The sequence below is a fragment of the Hyla sarda genome, chromosome 10, assembly GCF_029499605.1.
Source record: "Hyla sarda isolate aHylSar1 chromosome 10, aHylSar1.hap1, whole genome shotgun sequence".
Taxonomy (NCBI): domain Eukaryota; kingdom Metazoa; phylum Chordata; class Amphibia; order Anura; family Hylidae; genus Hyla; species Hyla sarda.
Window position 1 is genome coordinate 76,962,352 of NC_079198.1, and position 17,389 is coordinate 76,979,740.

A 17,389-nucleotide genomic window follows, 5' to 3' on the forward strand; every position below is an offset into this window, starting at 1 on the left:
TAGTGGAAAAGGGTCAAGAGATCACCATTCTCCTTACTGGGAGGGTCCCAGACTTATCCATTTTGCCTTTTCCATTGAAAGTGTTATGCCCTGCGCTCCGGCCGCCTGCACCCGCCGTGAGCGCATAGTTCATCTGTCCCAGGCTGTCGGCGGGGCAGGGGTTTGCATCGCAGGATGCGCCCGCATGCTAATCCTGGCCCGTCACTCACCCTGTACTGCTGCCGCCTCCGCACCTGTGTCTCAGCTCCCCATCTCCTAGGGCGCGCGTGCACCTTTGCCGCCTGCCTTGACCTTCTGCTACGTTGACTACACTACTGCCTTATCCTCCTGTACCTCGCCTTGCCCAGCTACCTGTGTGGTCGAGCCGTGTCGGGAGTAGCAACCTGGTTGTCGCCTGCCACAGCAAGCCCATCCTGCCTTGCGGCAGGCTCTGGTGAAGACTAGTGGCACCTCAGACTCTGCTCCCCGAAACGGTCCTAGTCATCAGCCACACAGGTTAGAGGATCCACATCCAGCTTCGTTACAGAAAGCTCTATAGACACTAAATCAGATACTGCATATATACACAAGCCTTTGATACCTGCATCCTTCACAGGGTATAATATTGGCATTGCTTTATATGTTTTGTTCATAGCATTGTAAGATACAGACACTGTTATTCTCAATTATAGTCTACGAAAAATACAGACACAACTGACATAACAGAACAATTCCATTAATTCCTTTCCGAGTTTTATTTTCACAGGGCTTGCTTTGATCTTTTATCCTGCCACAAATCATATTGCAAGTATACATATCACAAGTGCATGTAGGTAGCATTCACTTATCGTTAAGATGTATTCAAGATATATTTTTTCCTCTAAACTGTGCACTTGTTAAACACCCTGGGATATGTTAGACATATTGCGTGCCTTACTGATAAATTTCATTTTACCTTGTTTGTAAACTTACATGTAATCTAATACATTTACCTGTATTAGTGTTGAGCGGCATAGGCCATATTCGAATTTGCGATATTTCGCGAATATATGGATGAATATTCGTCATATATTCGTTAGATTGGCATATTCGTAATATTTGCGTTTTATTTTCGCATATGCGAAAATTAGCATATGCGAAAATTAGCATATACAAAAATTAGCATATGTGAAAATTAGCATATACAAAAATTAGCATAAGCGAACATTTGTTACACCACACAAGCTGGAAGCAGAGACAGGTGATCACTGTTATGTGTACTGTGGAAAAAAAACGAATATTCGTAATTATGAATATATAGTGCTATATTCACGAATATTCGCGAATATGCGATATTCGCGAATAAAATTCGCATTGCGAATATTCGCGAGCAACACTAACCTGTATATATTTTACTATACATAGATTACAATTGGCAGAAAACCAACATTTAACTACTCCCCCCACCAAATAGAATTTGCTCTGCGACATATTTTTATTTATATATTACATCCAGGATCTGAATTTGGCTAAACTATTCAGAATATGCACAATTGATAAACATCTATTTTGCTATTCTGCATTTGTATGAGCTTCATCAAAATGTATTGTGTTTTTTGGTCAAGTGGCCTTTTCAACAGCAGCTGTCTTGGAATTGCTATTTGTTGCCTCATGAAGCTGAATTCATATTTCATAGAACTGTTTTCTACTTTTACTGTCTGTTTGGTCAAGTAGCATTTTTATGATCATGATTTTCATGTGTGAAAATGACAATGGATAATGGGTTTATACATAAACTGAAATGGGAGTCAAAGATAATGTCAGATGACATAATGGGAATTTTGGTCATAATTTAAAAGTATTTCACTACTGGAGTAAAATAGCAACAGTATGCAAATGCAAGGCCTAGTAACAATGAAGTAAAAACCGGATACTGATTTTATTTCTGACATTCACATCTACTGGTCATGGCCTCAAAATAATAAAATAATAATAAGCTGGTAAAAAGGATAAAAGGTGGTGCCAATGTATTCTTCTTTATTCTTAGGGGTTAGTCCCTAACCTGACTAGGTGACCATCAGGTAACTGGATTCTCATGAGTACTTGACAGTTTGGCTCCGGACGAAGCTGCCTCCTTTATACAGAGGGAGAAAAAACAGGGAGACAGAGGACAGCGCCTCATGTATTACCCTTGACACCAACAGTCCAGGCAGGACTCTAAAAGCATAGACTCTATAGAGTGGTCGCTCACCAGATAGTGGAGAAAACAGGCATATAGACCCCTTAGGGTTACTCAAGCAGAGGTGGTAGGTGATGGCAAGCTGCAAGCCAAAGGTCCAGATGGGTGAGGAAAGAATCTTGTCCCATAAGCATGTAGACAGGAAACCTGAAAAAAGATGGACCCAATGAGTTGCTCATATACTGTGGTAAGACAGACACTGGGGGCATAAGTAAAGAGTAATTTGTAAGAGTGTAGGAATGCACCAGAACTGGCGCATGCTGTTTTAAAATTGGGTGCATTTTAAGATTGCCTTGTTTTAGTTTGCAACATTATTCAGTTGGCTTAGCGTTTTGTGAATTTGTGCAATTTTGGTGCATTTAAGTCATGTCCACTTTCTGCAAACGCCCACCTCATTGTCGAGGATGGTGCAAAACTAATAGTTTTTGTCTAATTTGTTCTGAAAACGTGCGTCAGATGCATCAATTTCTTATGCGCACACTTTTATTACCGTATATACCCAAATATAAGCCGAGGCCCCTAATTTCACCCCAAAAACCCAGGAAAAGTTATTGACTCAACTATAAGCCTAGGGTGGGAAGTACATAATCCCCCCTGCCATCATCCAGACCCCCATCATTACCACCCTCATCATCATCACCGCCTGTCATCATCCCCCCTTCTTCACCACCGCCTGTCATCATCCCCCCTTCATCATTACCCCTTCATCACCCCCCCTTCATCATCACCGCCTGTCATCATCCCCCCCTTCATCATTACCCTGTCATCATCCCCCCTTCATCTTCACCGCCTGTCATCACCCCGTCATCATCCCACACCCCAACTTCATCATCACCGCCTGTCATCATCCCCCGTCATCATCCCACACCCCCTTCATCATCACCGCCTGTCATCATCCTCCCTCATCATTACCCTGTCATCATACCCCCTTCATCATCACCGCCTGTCATCATCCCCCCCTTCATCATTACCCTGTCATCATCCCCCCCTTCATCATCCCCCTTCATCATCACCGCCTGTCATCATCCCCCTGTCATCATCCCACACCCCCCCTTCATCATCACCACCTGTCATCATCCCACACCCCCCCTTTAACATCACCGCCTGTCATCATCCCGCACCCCCCCCCCCCTTCATCATCACCGCCTGTCAATGTGGTCTTCAACCTGCGGACCTCCAGATGTTTCAAAACTACAACTCCCAGCATGCCCGGACAGCCATCGGCTGTCCGGGCATGCTGGGAGTTGTAGTTTTGAAACATCTGGAGGTCCGCAGGTTGAAGATCACTGCGGCCTTCGTCATCATCCAGACCTCACCCCCTTTAGTTTTGTACTCACCTCTCCACGGCGGGAAGGAAGGGTGAGCTGGTCCGGGCCATCTGTGCTGCAGGGACCGTCCGGTGGGGAGGGATAGCTTTGGGCCCGGAATAGTGATGTTGCCTTGACGACAACGCACAGGGATGTTGCGCATGAACGTCCCCATGCGTCGTCGTCAAGGCAACGTCACTATTCCGGGGCCGAAGAGCGGAGAAGAGGCCCCCCCGGTGAAGATGGACAGCCCAGAACGACTATCCCTCCCCACCGAACGGTCCCTGCAGCACAGATGGCCCGGACCAGCTCACCCTTCCTTCCCAAAGTGGAGAGGTGAGTACAAAACTAAAGGGGGTGGGGGGTCTTTATGATGACGAAGGCCGCAGTGGTTTTCAACCTGCAGACCTCCAGATGTTTCAAAACTACAACTCCCAGGATGCCCGTACAGCCGATGGCTGTCCGGGCATGCTGGGAATTGTAGTTTTGAAACATCTGGAGGTCCGCAGGTTGAAGACCACTGAGGGCAGAGAGTTCACTTGAGTATAAGCCGAGGGGGGTGTTTTCAGCACGAAAAATCGTGCTGAAAAACTCGGCTTATACTCGAGTATATACAGTATTTCCCTTAAAATTCCTTGTGCAACTATAGCTTTAACAATAAGGAAAATTGGTAAATATAAACATAATAAATAAAAAGAAAAAACTGAAATCCTTAAGCATCTAGACAAAATAAGGGATAGTAATATGTGTAAAACTAATTTTGTCCATTTGACCCAATTTTTACATCCTATTACAAACAATATGTCACACTAAAGTATTATCTTGCTCTTCCAGGCATTAACCCCTTAATGACCAAGGATGTAAATTTACAATTTACGTCCTGGTGCTGCGGTACTTAGCCCACCAGGAGGTATATTTACTTCCTGTACATGACCGCCAGCATCGGAGCGATGCTCGGATCATGCGGGGCTGGTCCCGGCTGCTGATCGCAGCCAGGGACCCGCCGGTAATGGCAAACATCTGTGATCGCACGGATGTTTGCCATTAACCCCTCAGATGCAGTGATCAATACAGATCACGGCATCTGCAGCAGTGCGGTCAGAAATATGGATGATCGGATTGCCCGCAGCGCTGCCGCGGTGATCCGATCATCCAGAACGGCGCACGGAGGTCCCCTCACCTGCCTCTGCCCCCTTCCACGGGTCTTCTGCCCTGGTCTGAGATCGAGCAGACCAAAGCAGAAGATGAACGATAACACTGATCAGTGATATGCCCCATGTATAGCACTAAACAGTATTAGCAATCAAAGGATTGCTATAAGTAGTCCCCTATGGGGACTATTAAAGTGTAAAAAAAAAATTAAAAAAGTAAAGAAATAAAAATGTCTAAAATCCCCTCCCCAATAAAAATGAAAAATTTCCTTTTTTCACATTTTACCCCCATAAAGTGTAAAAAAAAAAATATATATATATATATATATATATATATATATGAATAAAGCAAAATCATCATTGATATTGCCGCGTGCGTAAATGTCTGAACTATTAACCCCTTAAGGACCGGAGGTTTTTCCGTTTTTGCATTTTCGTTTTTTGCTCCTTGCCTTTAAAAAATCATAACTCTTTCAAATTTACACCTAAAAATCCATATGATGGCTTATTTTTTGCGCCACCAATTCTACTTTGTAATGACGTCAGTCATTTTGCCCAAAAATCTATGGTGAAGCGGGAAAAAAAATCATTGTGCGACAAAATTGAAAAAAAAAACGCTGTTTTGTAACTTTTGGGGGCTTCCGTTTCTACGTAGTACATTTTTCGGTAAAAATGACACCTGATATGTATTCTGTAGGTCCATACGATTAAAATGATACCCTACTTATATAGGTTTGATTTTGTCGGACTTCTGGAAAAAATCATAACTACATGCAGGAAAATTAATACGTTTAAAATTGTCATCTTCTGACCCCTATAACTTTTTTATTTTTCCGTGTATGGGGCGGTATGAGGGCTCATTTTTTGCGCCGTGATCTGAAGTTTTTAACGGTACCATTTTTGCATTGATAGGACTTATTGATCACTTTTTATTCATTTTTAAATGATATAAAAAGTGACCAAAAATGCACTATTTTGGACTTTGGAATTTTTTTGCGCGCACGCCATTGACCGAGCGGTTTAATTAATGATATATTTTTATAATTCGGACATTTCCGCACGCGGTGATACCACATATGTTTATTTTTATTTTTATTTACACTGTGTTTTTTTTTTTATTGGAAAAGGGGGGTGATTCAAACTTTTAATAGGGGAGGAGTTAAATGATCTTTATTCACTTTTTTTTTCACTTTTTTTTTGCAGTGTTATAGGTCCCATAGGGACCTATAACACTGCACACACTGATCTTCATCATTGATCACTGGTTTCTCATAAGAAACCAGTGATCAACGATTCTGCCGCATGACTGCTCATGCCTGGATCTCAGGCACTGAGCAGTCATTCGGCGATCGGACAGCGAGGAGGAAGGTAGGGGCCCTCCCGCTGTCCTGTCAGCTGTTCGGGATGCCGCGATTTCACCGCGGCTATCCCGAACAGCCCACTGAGCTAGCCGGGATGCTTTCGGTTTCACTTTAGACGCGGCGTTCAACTTTGAACGCCGCGTCTAAAGGGTTAATAGCGCGCGGCACAGCGATCAATGCCGCGCGCTATTAGCCACGGGTCCCGGCCGTTGTTAGAGGCCGGGCCCGACCCGCTATGACGCGGGGCCACGCCGTGGCCCCGCGTTATAGATCGGGAGTGGACACATGACGTTCCAGTACGTCATGTGTCCTTAAGGGGTTAAACAATAATGTTATTGATCCCGTATGGTGAATGGCGAGAACATACGAAAATATAAAAGAGTTACAATTTTTAGAAGACGAGGAGGAAAAAACAAGATTGCAAAAATAAAATTAGCCTGGTCCTTAAAAGGGTAGTCCGGAGCTGTAGTGTTTTTTGAATATGTTGTGTATATGGTTGTGCTTCATTTATGTGCTGTGTTCGTTGTGTGTGTGCCTTACAGTTTCTGTGCAATCTTACCTTTTATCCTCGGCAGAAGTATTGTAGTTTCACAGTTTTTTCTTGATCACAACCACTTTTTTTTCTCCGTTCGGTGCCCATCTTGCGTTTGTGACCTCACACTTGCCCTCCTCTGTGTCTCCTCCTTGCCGCCCGCCTTGTTTGAATATTCATTGCGTTGTCATTAGTTCCTCCTTCTTGGATTGTGCCCTTCTATGTTTTCCTGCTCCTGTTTATTGTCCAATTATCTGGTTTGGTGGTGTCATGTGATTGGCGTGTCTTCTCCTCCTTCACGCTTCGCTGTTAGTGTGGGGTTTGGTTGCACTGCAGCGCTGCCGACGTAATGTTTTCTCTTTGCGCATGTGCTTAATGTGGGGCCTTCCAGAAGAAGGGGCGTGTCATAAAGGAACTCCTGCAAACTGGGAAAATCAAAACACAAAGGCGAATTCGGGGCGGGGAAAACATGGTAAGCAGGAGGATGGGCGGCAACATAAGCATAGGGAAGGGAGGGAAATTATGGGAAGCACAGCCCAACTAAGCATAAGAACGCCACCTACAATAGCAGCAAAAACACGTGATGTGCCCGCAAATGCTCCTGGGAAATGAAGTTTAGTCACGCAAAAACATCGGAAGACGGGGAGAAATAACAACTCAGGTGGAACGCGAATAGAAACGCATTGGACCCGCAAACACAGCCCAACAGGTTAGACAACTGTTAGATTTAAGTAAACCAGCCTGGAGAGGGCATAATGTGGAAAAAAAAAACATTACAAAGCCGGAGTACCCCTTTAAGGTCAAAATGGGCTTGGTCCTTAAGGGGTTAAAGTCCAGGAGCCACTTTACTACCACTATGGGTGTGATGATTTTTCTTTTCTGGACTTGCACATAAACAAGTGTTTTCCAACCAGTGTGTCTCCAGCTATCCCAACACTACAACTCCCAGCATGCCTGGACAACCTTTGGCATGCTGGGAGTTGTAGTATTGCAACAACTGGAGGCACATTTGTTGGGAAACATTAACATTAAATGGGGCACTCCTCCCCTAGACATCTTATCCCCTATCCAAAGGATAGGGGATAAGATGTCTGACCCTGAGGGGGTCCGGCTGCTGAGACCCCCGCGATCTCCATGCTAGCACCACGACATTCTGAACACAGAAGCCCCCTCCATTCATGTCTATTGGAGGGGGTGTGATGGCTAGTACATAGCCATCATGCCTCCCCCATAGACATGAATGGAAGGAACATGATGACTGTGATCGCCCATCATCCGGTACGGAGCGGAGTTCGGTCCATGCACTGGATGACTGAGGTGACGTCCTGGAAATCACGGGGGGGTTCCAGCAGCCGGACCCCTGTGATCAGACATCTTATCTTCTATCCTTTGAATTAGGGATAAGATGTTTAGGGCAGAGTACCCCTTTAAAGGGGTACTCCGGGGGTAAAACTTTTTTTTTTTTTTTTAAATCAACGGGTGCCAGAAAGTTAAACAGATTTGTAATTTAGAAGAAGAAAGCAGGTAGATGCCAGCGGATAAGAAACTTCACCTTTATTTTTGTCACCTTAAAAGTATAGACATGGAAAGACTTCAGTAAGACACATGGATAAAATCCTTGGAAGAAAAGCCAGGCATGACGTGTTTCAGGTCATGTGACCTGAAATGCGTCATGTCTGGCACTTCTTTCAAGGATTTTATCCATGTGTCTTACTGAAGTCTTTCCATGTCTATACTTTTAAGGTGACGAAAATAAAGGTGAAGTTTCTTATCCGCTGGCATCTACCTGCTTTTTTCTTCTAAACTTGGAGGATTATCCTGCCGTGCGGTGACCGGGTGAGCTGACTGTCTGTTTTTGTGCAGATTTGTAAATTACTTCTATTAAAAATATCAATCCTTCTAGTACTTATTAGCTGCTGAATACTACAGAGAAAATTCTGTTCTTTTTGGAACCCATTGCTCTCTGCTGACATCATGACCACACTGCTCTCTGCTGACATCTATGTCCATTTTAAGAACTGTCCAGAGTAGAAGAAAATCCCCATAGCAAACATATGCTGCTTTGGACAGTTCCTAAAATGGACAGAGATGTCAGCAGAGAGCACTGTGGCCATGATGTCAGCAGAGAGCTCTGTGAAATAATTTCCTCTGTAGTATTCGACAGCTAATAAGTGAATAAAGATAATTTAAAACCTTCCCTAATAAAAGTTTGAATCACCTCCCTTTTCCCATAAAAAAAACTGTCTAAATAAAAATAAACATATGTGGTATCGCTGCATGTGGAAATGTCCAAATTGTAAAAATATATTGTTAATTAAACCGCATGGTCAATGGCGTACATGCAAAAAAAATTCCAAAAATTCCAAAGTCCAAAATTGTGTATTTTTGGTCACTTTTTATATCATGAAAAAATTAATAAAAAGCGATCAAAAAGTCCAATCAATACAAAAATGGTAAAAAAAAAATTTCAGATCATGGCCCAAAAAAATGAGTCCTCATACCGCCCTGTACGCAAAAAAATAAAAAGTTATAGGGGTCAGAAGATGACAATTTAATATAATATAACAGATACATTTTCCTGTATGTAGTTATGATTTTTTCTAGAAGTACGACAAAATCAAACCTATGTAAGTAGGGTATCATTTTAATCTTATGGAACTATAGAATAAAGATAAAGTGTCATTTTTACAGAAAAATGCACTTTTTCCATTACTTCGTAGATTTTTGGGTAAAATGACTGATGCCACTGCAAAGTAGAATTGGTGGCGCAAAAAATAAGCCATCATATGGATTTTTAGGTGCAAAATTGAAAGTTATGATTTTTTAAAGGTAAGAAGGAAGAAATAAAAGTGCAAAAACGGAAAAAACCCTGGTCCTTAAGGGGTTAAGGTACATGGTACCAAACAAGCATCTATGGGCCTTCTCTAGCATCGTTCTAGATTGCTATGACATTATTTCCAAAAAGAAATGGGTTCATCATATGACATATTTATTTCCTTGACACTTTTTGGGGCAGAATGCTAGACTAAAAATGTGTCCGTTTTTCTATAAATTGCTCAGGTTTTTTTCTGTCCAGGAGATGTAAGGATAAGAGTATGATACTCTGACTTATTGTATAATCAATGCAAATTTTAAAGAGGCATAAGTCGATGCAGTAACTGATGCTCCGGTGATCACCATTTGTACAGATCTTGTTTTAGGAGTCCTTTAGGTCTCATCAAAGTCACTGTGAATAGCAGCATTTTTCTACTGACAGGACAAAGGTTTTTTTTTTCTCCCTGTTCACGTTGTATAAAACATATACGGATCAGGTCACATTAAAGCAGGTTTTTCTGTCCCACAAGGCTGACGTTCAGGCACAAAGCACACAACACTTTCTCCGCTATGTGGCTCAGCAGGAAGCTGTAATCACTTCACAGTTATTATTCCTTAAACTACATCAACTTTCTCGGTGCCTGCACAATATTAAATAAGAGAGACAGCAGGGAGTAGGCAGAGAAATATGAGGGTGTGTGTTTACGTGCAATTCTCTACTTCATATATTATACTTATACTGACAGCTTTGCAAATATTGCACATGAAGATGCACTGGTAATACTAATGTCACGCCGAGCGCTCCGGTTCCCGCTGCTTTCCCGGAGCGCTCGCGGCATGCCTCTGTATGCAGCGCTCCGGTCAGCACCGCTGACCGCGAGCGCTGCTTCCATATCACCGGAGGGGACGCGATCCGAGGCACGGGACGTGCCCGCACTCGGATCGCGCCACGTGTCTCTCACCTGCCCCGTCCTCCTGCTCAGTCCCGGCACGTGCGGCCCCACTCTCTAGGGCGCGCGCGAGCCGGGTCTCTCAGATTTAAAGGGCCAGTGCACCATTAATTGGTGCCTGGCCCAATTAGTTCCAAGCACTCCCTACACTATATAAACCCACTTCCCCTTCCTGTCCCTGCTGGATCTTGTTGCCTTGTGCCCTGAGAAAGCGTTTCTGTGTGTTCCATTGCCTGTGTATCCAGACTCTTGCCGTTGCCCCTTACTACGAACCGTTGCTGCCTGCCCAGACCTTCTGCTACGTCCGACCTTGCTCTTGCCTTGTCCTTGTGTACCACGCCTGTCTCAGCTGTCAGTGAGGTTGAGTCGCTATCGGGTGGAACGACCTGGGGGTTACCTGCCGCTGCAAGTCTATCCCGCTTTGCGGCAGGCTCTGGTGAAAAACAGTAACCCCTTAGATTCCATTCCCCTGGTATGGCCCACGCCATCACCTCACTGACACAGAGGATCCACCACCCGTGTCCTCCCCGCTTACCAGTCCGGATCCTGACAGTAGATCCTGCCATGGATCCCGCTGAGGTTCCGCTGCCCAGTGTCGCTGAGCTAACCTCCGTGGTCGCCCAGCAATCACAGCAGATCGCGCTACAAGGACAGCAGTTGATTCAGTTGACCGCTATGCTGCAACAGCTTCTGCCACAACAACAGCAACGATCTCCTCCGCCAGTTCCTGCATCTCCTCCGCAGCAAGTGGCTGCTCCCAGATTCCGCCTGTCTCTACCAGACAAGTTTGATGGGGACTCTAAACAGTCCCGTGGATTCCTGTCCCAGTGTTCCCTACACCTGGAGATGATGTCTGACCAATTTCCTACAGAACGGTCTAAGGTGGCGTTCGTGGTCAGCCTGCTGTCTGGAACGGCCTTGTCATGGGCCACACCGCTTTGGGACCGCAACGATCCTGCCATTGCTACAATCCAGTCCCTCTTCTCAGAAGTACGTAGTGTCTTTGAGGAGACAGCCCGGGCTTCCTTAGCCGAGACTGCTTTGCTGAATCTTGTCCAAGGGAGTTCTTCAGTGGGCGAATACGCCATCCAGTTCTGCACCCTCGCCTCTGAGCTATCCTGGAATAATGAGGCCCTCTGCGCGACCTTCAAGAAAGGCTTATCCAGTCACATCAAAGATGTCCTGCCCGCACGAGAAATTCCTGCTAATCTTTCTGAACTCATCCATTTGGCCACCCGCATCCATATGCGTTTCACGGAAAGACGCCAGGAGCTTCGTCAGGAAAAGGATCTTGTTCACACCAGGCGGTTTCCCTCCCAGGCTCCTCTCTTTCAATGTCTTTTGCAATCTGTTCCTGTGCCTCCTGCCGAGAAGGCTATGCAAGTGGATCGGTCTCGCCTGGCCCAACAAGAGAGGACTTGCCGTAGGAATGAAAACCTGTGCCTATACTGTGTAAGCACCGAACATTTCCTAAAAGACTGTCCTATTCGTCCTCCGTGTCTGAGAAACGCACCTGTTCACCTAATTAACGTAGGAGAGTCGTTGCTAGGAGGGAATTCTACCTCTCCACGATTGACTTTACCTGTGCGGATTGCTATACACGCTAATGCTACTTCCTTCTCCGTTGTGGCCTTCTTGGACTCGGGTTCAGCAGGAAGTTTCCTTGAAGCCTCCCTAGTCAACAAATTCAACATTTCAGTTACCCGTCTTGTCAAACCTCTCTTCATTTCATCCGTCAATGGAGAGAGACTGGTCTGCACCGTTCGTTACTGCACTCAACCGCTACTCATGAGTGTTGGAGCTCACCATCATGAACATATTGAATTTTTTGTGCTACCAACTGCACTTCTGAAATTCTTCTGGGCTTGCCCTGGCTCCAAAGTCATTCGCCTAGCCTCGACTGGGTTATCGGCGACATTAAGAGCTGGGGATCTTCTTGCCACAAGCGATGTCTTCACCCAGTTTCTTCCTGCCAAGTCTCCATGGCTACTCCTTTGCCAGGTCTTCCTAAGGCCTATCAGGACTTTTCAGACATCTTTTGTGAAAAGCAAGCAGAGGTCTTACCACCACATAGACCCTATGACTGCCCTATCGACCTGCTCCCTGGTACCACACCGCCCCGTGGTAGGATTTACCCACTTTCTGCCCCGGAAACACAAGCTGTGTCTGAGTACATACAAGAAAACCTCAAATGAGGTTTTATCCAGAAATCTTCTTCTCCAGCTGGAGCTGGATTTTTCTTTGTCGCTAAAAAAGATGGATCTCTCCGCCCTTGTATTGATTACAGCGGTCTCAATAAAATTACCGTAAAAAATCGCTATCCTCTGCCTCTCATCTCCGAACTCTTCGACCGACTGTGAGGTGCCAAGATTTTCACCAAACTTGATCTAAGGGGCGCATATAACCTCATCCGTATTCGAGCAGGCGACGAATGGAAAACCGCCTTCAATACCAGAGATGGTCACTTTGAATACCTAATCATGTCCTTTGGTCTATGCAACGCCCCAGCAGTCTTTCAGGACTTTGTTAATGAGATTTTTCGGGACATGCTGTACTCCTGTGTGGTAGTCTACCTTGACGACATCCTCATTTTTTCCTCCAACCTAGAGGAATATCGCCTTCATGTTCGTCAAGTGCTCCAGCGCCTACGCCAAAATCAACTTTACGTCAAAATTGAGAAGTGTCTATTCAAACGCAGCAGTCTTCCCTTTCTGAGATACATTGTGTCCGGACAAGGTCTTCAAATGGATCCTGATAAACTTTCTGCGGTAATGGATTGGCCTCGTCCCACTGGCCTGCGAGCAATCCAAAGATTTCTCGGATTTGCAAATTATTATCGTCAATTCATTCCCCACTTCTCCACCATCGTTGCTCCTATTGTAGCACTGACTAAGAAAAATGCTAATACGAAATCCTGGCCGCCACAGGCGGAGGAAGCCTTTAACCACCTCAAAGCCGCCTTCTCCTCTGCTCCAGTCTTGTCCAGACCAGATCCTCAGAAGCCCTTCTTCCTCGAGGTTGATGCCTCCGCTGTTCTCCTATAAAAATCAGCTTAAGGAAAAAATATCACTTGCAGATTTTTCTCTAAAACCTTTTCCCCTCCAGAAAAAAATTATTCCATTGGAGAGCGTGAACTATTGGCTATTAAGTTGGCCCTTGAGGAGTGGAGACATCTTCTGGAAGGATCCCTTCACCCCATCACCATCTATACAGATCACCATCTATACAAATCTGTCTTATCTCCAATCCGCCCAGCGGCTAAATCGTCGCCAGGCTAGGTGGTTGTTGTTTTTTGCCCGTTTCAACTTTCAAATTCATTTTCGTCCCGCAGACAAGAATGTCAGAGCTGATGCTCTATCTCGTACCACCAATGCCTCTGAAGCCGAGACCCTTCCTCAGCACATCATCCCCCCTGAGGGTCTGATCTCTTCTGCTCCTGCTTCTCTGGTGCCTATCCCTCCAGGAAAGACATCTGTTCCTCCCTGTCGTCGCCTCCGGATCCTCAAATGGGGCCATTCCTCCCTTCTGGCTGGTCACGCTGGAATCAAAAAGACTTTACAGTTGATTGCCAGACACTATTGGTGGTCCTCCTTGGAAAAGAATGTGACCGATTTCGTATGAGCCTGTACAGTGTGAGCACGTGACAAGACCCCTCGTCAGAAGCCTTCAGGTCTTCTTCATTAGTGTTGAGCGGCATAGGCCATATTCGAATTTGCAAATATTCGCGAATATATGGACGAATATTCATCATATATTCGCGAACATGCGTATATTCATAATATTCGCATATGCGAAAACTAACATACACACAAATTCGCGTATGCGAAAATTAGCCTTTGCTAATTTTCGCATATGCGAAAATTCGCACACCAGTCTCACACAGTAGTATTAGAGCCTTCTTTACACCACACAAGCTGGAAGCAGAGAGGGCTGATCACTGTTATGTGTACTGTGGAGAAAAAAAAAAAAAAACGAATATTCATAATTACGAATATATAGTGCTATATTCGCGAATATTCGCAAATTCGCGAATATGCAATAATAAAATTTGCATTGAGAATATTCGCGAGCAACACTATTCTTCATCCACTGCCGGTGCCTGAACAGCCTTGGTCCCACATAGCCATGGACTTCATCACTGATCTTCCTGTATCCCATGGCAACACTGTCATCTGGGTGGCCGTTGATCGTTTTTCCAAAATGGCTCACTTTATTCCGCTTCCAGGCCTTCCTTCTGCGCCACAGTTGGCGAAGCAATTTTTTCTGCAGATTTTTCGTCTTCACGGGCTTCCCACGCATATCGTCTCGGATAGAGGCGTTCAATTTGTGTCAAAATTTTGGAGAGTTCTCTGTAATCAATTAAAGATCAAATTAAATTTCTCGTCCTCCTATCACCCCCAATCTAATGGACAAGTGTAAAGAGTGAACCAGATTCTTGGTGACTACTTGTGACATTTTGTCTCCTCCCGCCAAGATGAATGGGTTGACCTTCTGCCCTGGGCTGAATTCTCGTACAATTTCAAAAATTCTGAGTCTTCCGCCAAATCTCCATTTTTTGTGGTGTACGGCCATCACCCTCTGCCTCCCCCTCCCCATTCCCACTTCTTCTGGAGTTCCTACCGTGGATGAAGTAACCCGGGACTTCTCCGCTATCTGGAAGGAGACTCAGAAGTCGCTCCTACTGGCCTCGTCTCGTGTGAAGAGACATGCTGATAAAAAGAGAAGAACTCCTCCTGTCTTTCTCTTTGGGGACAAAGTGTGGCTCTCTGCCAAATACATACGGTTTTGTGTCCCTAGCTATAAATTGGGTCCTCGCTACCTCGGCCCTTTTAAAATCAAAAATCAAATCAATTCTGTCTTTTACAAGCTTCATCTTCCCTCTTCTCTTCGCATTCCTAACTCTTTCCATGTGTCTCTTCTCAAACCTCTTGTACTTAACCGCTTTTCTCCCAAAGTCACTGTTCCTGCTCCCATTTCTGGCTCCTCTGATGTCTTCTCCGTTAAAGAAATCCTCGCCTCCAAGATCGTCTGAGGTAAAAAAAAATTTTTTGGTAGATTGGGAGAATTGTGGCCCTGAGGAGAGATCATGGGAACCCGAGGCCAATATTTTAGACAAAGATCTCATCCACAGATTCCTCGGTTTAAAAAAGAGGGGGAGACCCAAGGGGGAGGGTACTGTCACGCCGAGCACTCCAGGTACCGCTGCTTCTCCAGAGCACTCGCGGTGTGCCTCTGTATGCAGCGCTCTGGTCAGCACTGCTGTCAGCGAGCGCTGCTTCCATGTCACCGGAGGGGACACGATCCTGCCCTATCCTCCTGCTCAGTCCCGACGCGCGCGGCCCCGCTCTCTAGGGCGCGCGCGCGCCGGGTCTCTCAGATTTGAAGGGCCAGTGCACCATTAATTGGTGCCTGGCCCAATTAGTTCCAAGCACTCCCTACACTATATAAACCTACTTCCCCTTCCTGTCCCTGCCGGATCTTGTTGCCTTGTGCCCTGAGAAAGCGTTTCTGTGTGTTCCATTGCCTGTGTATCCAGACCCTTGCCGTTGCCCCTGACTATGAACCGTTGCTGCCTGCCGAGACCTTCTGCTACATCCGACCTTGCTCTTTGCCTTGTCCTTGTGTACCGCGCCTGTCTCAGCTGTCAGTGAGGTTGAGTCGCTATTGGGTGGAACGACCTGGGGGTTACCTACCGCTGCAAGTCCATCTCGCTCTGGTGAAAACCAGTAACCCCTTAGATTCCGTTCCCCTGGTATGGCCCACGCCATCACCTCCCTGACACAGAGGATCCACCACCCGTGTCCTCCCCGCTTACCAGTCTGGATCCTGACAACTAATGGCGGGCAATATACACAAGTCCAAAGGTATCACCAATTGTCTTCACCAAAAAGCCTGTGTGTCAGTTCACTATTATTGCAATAACAATGCAACTACTAAGAGGTCAATATTTTTATACAGTATATATTATAATACACAATGGAATGCTTAGGTTTAAATATGATTACAGATAACATGTCCATCAGAGTTAGAAGAGCTGTTAGAATGCATTATTTATGGAGTAAAATTGACATATCTTAACAAAATAACATATTTTAAAGGGGTATTCCAGGAAAAAAACTTTTTTTCTTATATCAACTGGCTCCAGAAAGTTAAACAGATTTGTAAATTACTTCTATTAAAAAATCTTAATCCTTTCAACAATCATTAGCTGCTGAAGTTGAATTGTTGTTTTCTGTCTGGCAGAGAGCAACAGTGCTCTCTGCAGACATCTCTGCTTGTCTCGGGAACTGAGTAGAAGAGGTTTGCTATGGGGATTTGCTTCTAAACTGGGCGGTTCCCGAGACACTTGTCATCAGAGGGCACTTAGACAGAAAAGAACAACCTTAACTTCAGAAGCTTATACGTACTGAAAGAATTAAGATTTTTTAATAGAAGTAATTTACAAACCTGTTTAACTTTCTGGAGCCAGTTGATATATAAAAAAAAGTTTTTTCCTGGATAATCCCTTTAATCTTGACAAAAGTTATTTTTTTTCATATAACGGTATAAACCTTAAAAAGAAAGATGATCATTAGAGCAAAAATTAAAACACATGCATTTTGTACACATTGTACATTTACTAAGTGCAAACATATACATCATTTGCATTATGATACACTTGGCTGGTCTAGATCATATTAAGTTCTCAAGTGTCAAGCAGGGGGTGCTGTATGCAATAGCATGCATGCCTCCTTCCTCCCCTACCCCTTCAGCACATAAATCAGTGAAGGCAGGGAGGGTGGGGGAGAGAGGAGGCATGTATGATTCTTTCTGATTCTTTAGCTCTGAACAGAATCCACAGCTGACAAATTTAACACCTACTCCAAGTTCTCAGAAGCAGGAAGAAGACAGGAGATTGGACAACAAGAAGAAGATGAATAATAGTGGAAGGGGATCATCAAAGAACAAAGGGTAGTTAAGTATAGCTTTTTTCCCTTGCAACACATTAATTTTAAGTAATTTAAGATAAACAACTGTGACATCACAAGTGGGTTTTAGACAAGCAATATGCTGTGGCATCACAATTAGTCCAAGTAT

At 44.8% G+C, this 17,389-nt stretch overlaps 1 long non-coding RNA gene across 1 annotated transcript; it reads right to left on the bottom strand.

The window, feature by feature from the left end:
- Positions 1-1,915: 1,915 nt before the first annotated feature.
- On the bottom strand, positions 1,916-3,617 carry LOC130293865 (uncharacterized). The gene is made up of 3 exons (XR_008848320.1): positions 3,535-3,617; positions 2,210-2,344; positions 1,916-2,092 (listed from the first exon to the last, which is right to left on the bottom strand). It is a non-coding gene; the product is annotated as an uncharacterized LOC130293865 (long non-coding RNA).
- Positions 3,618-17,389: the final 13,772 nt, after the last annotated feature.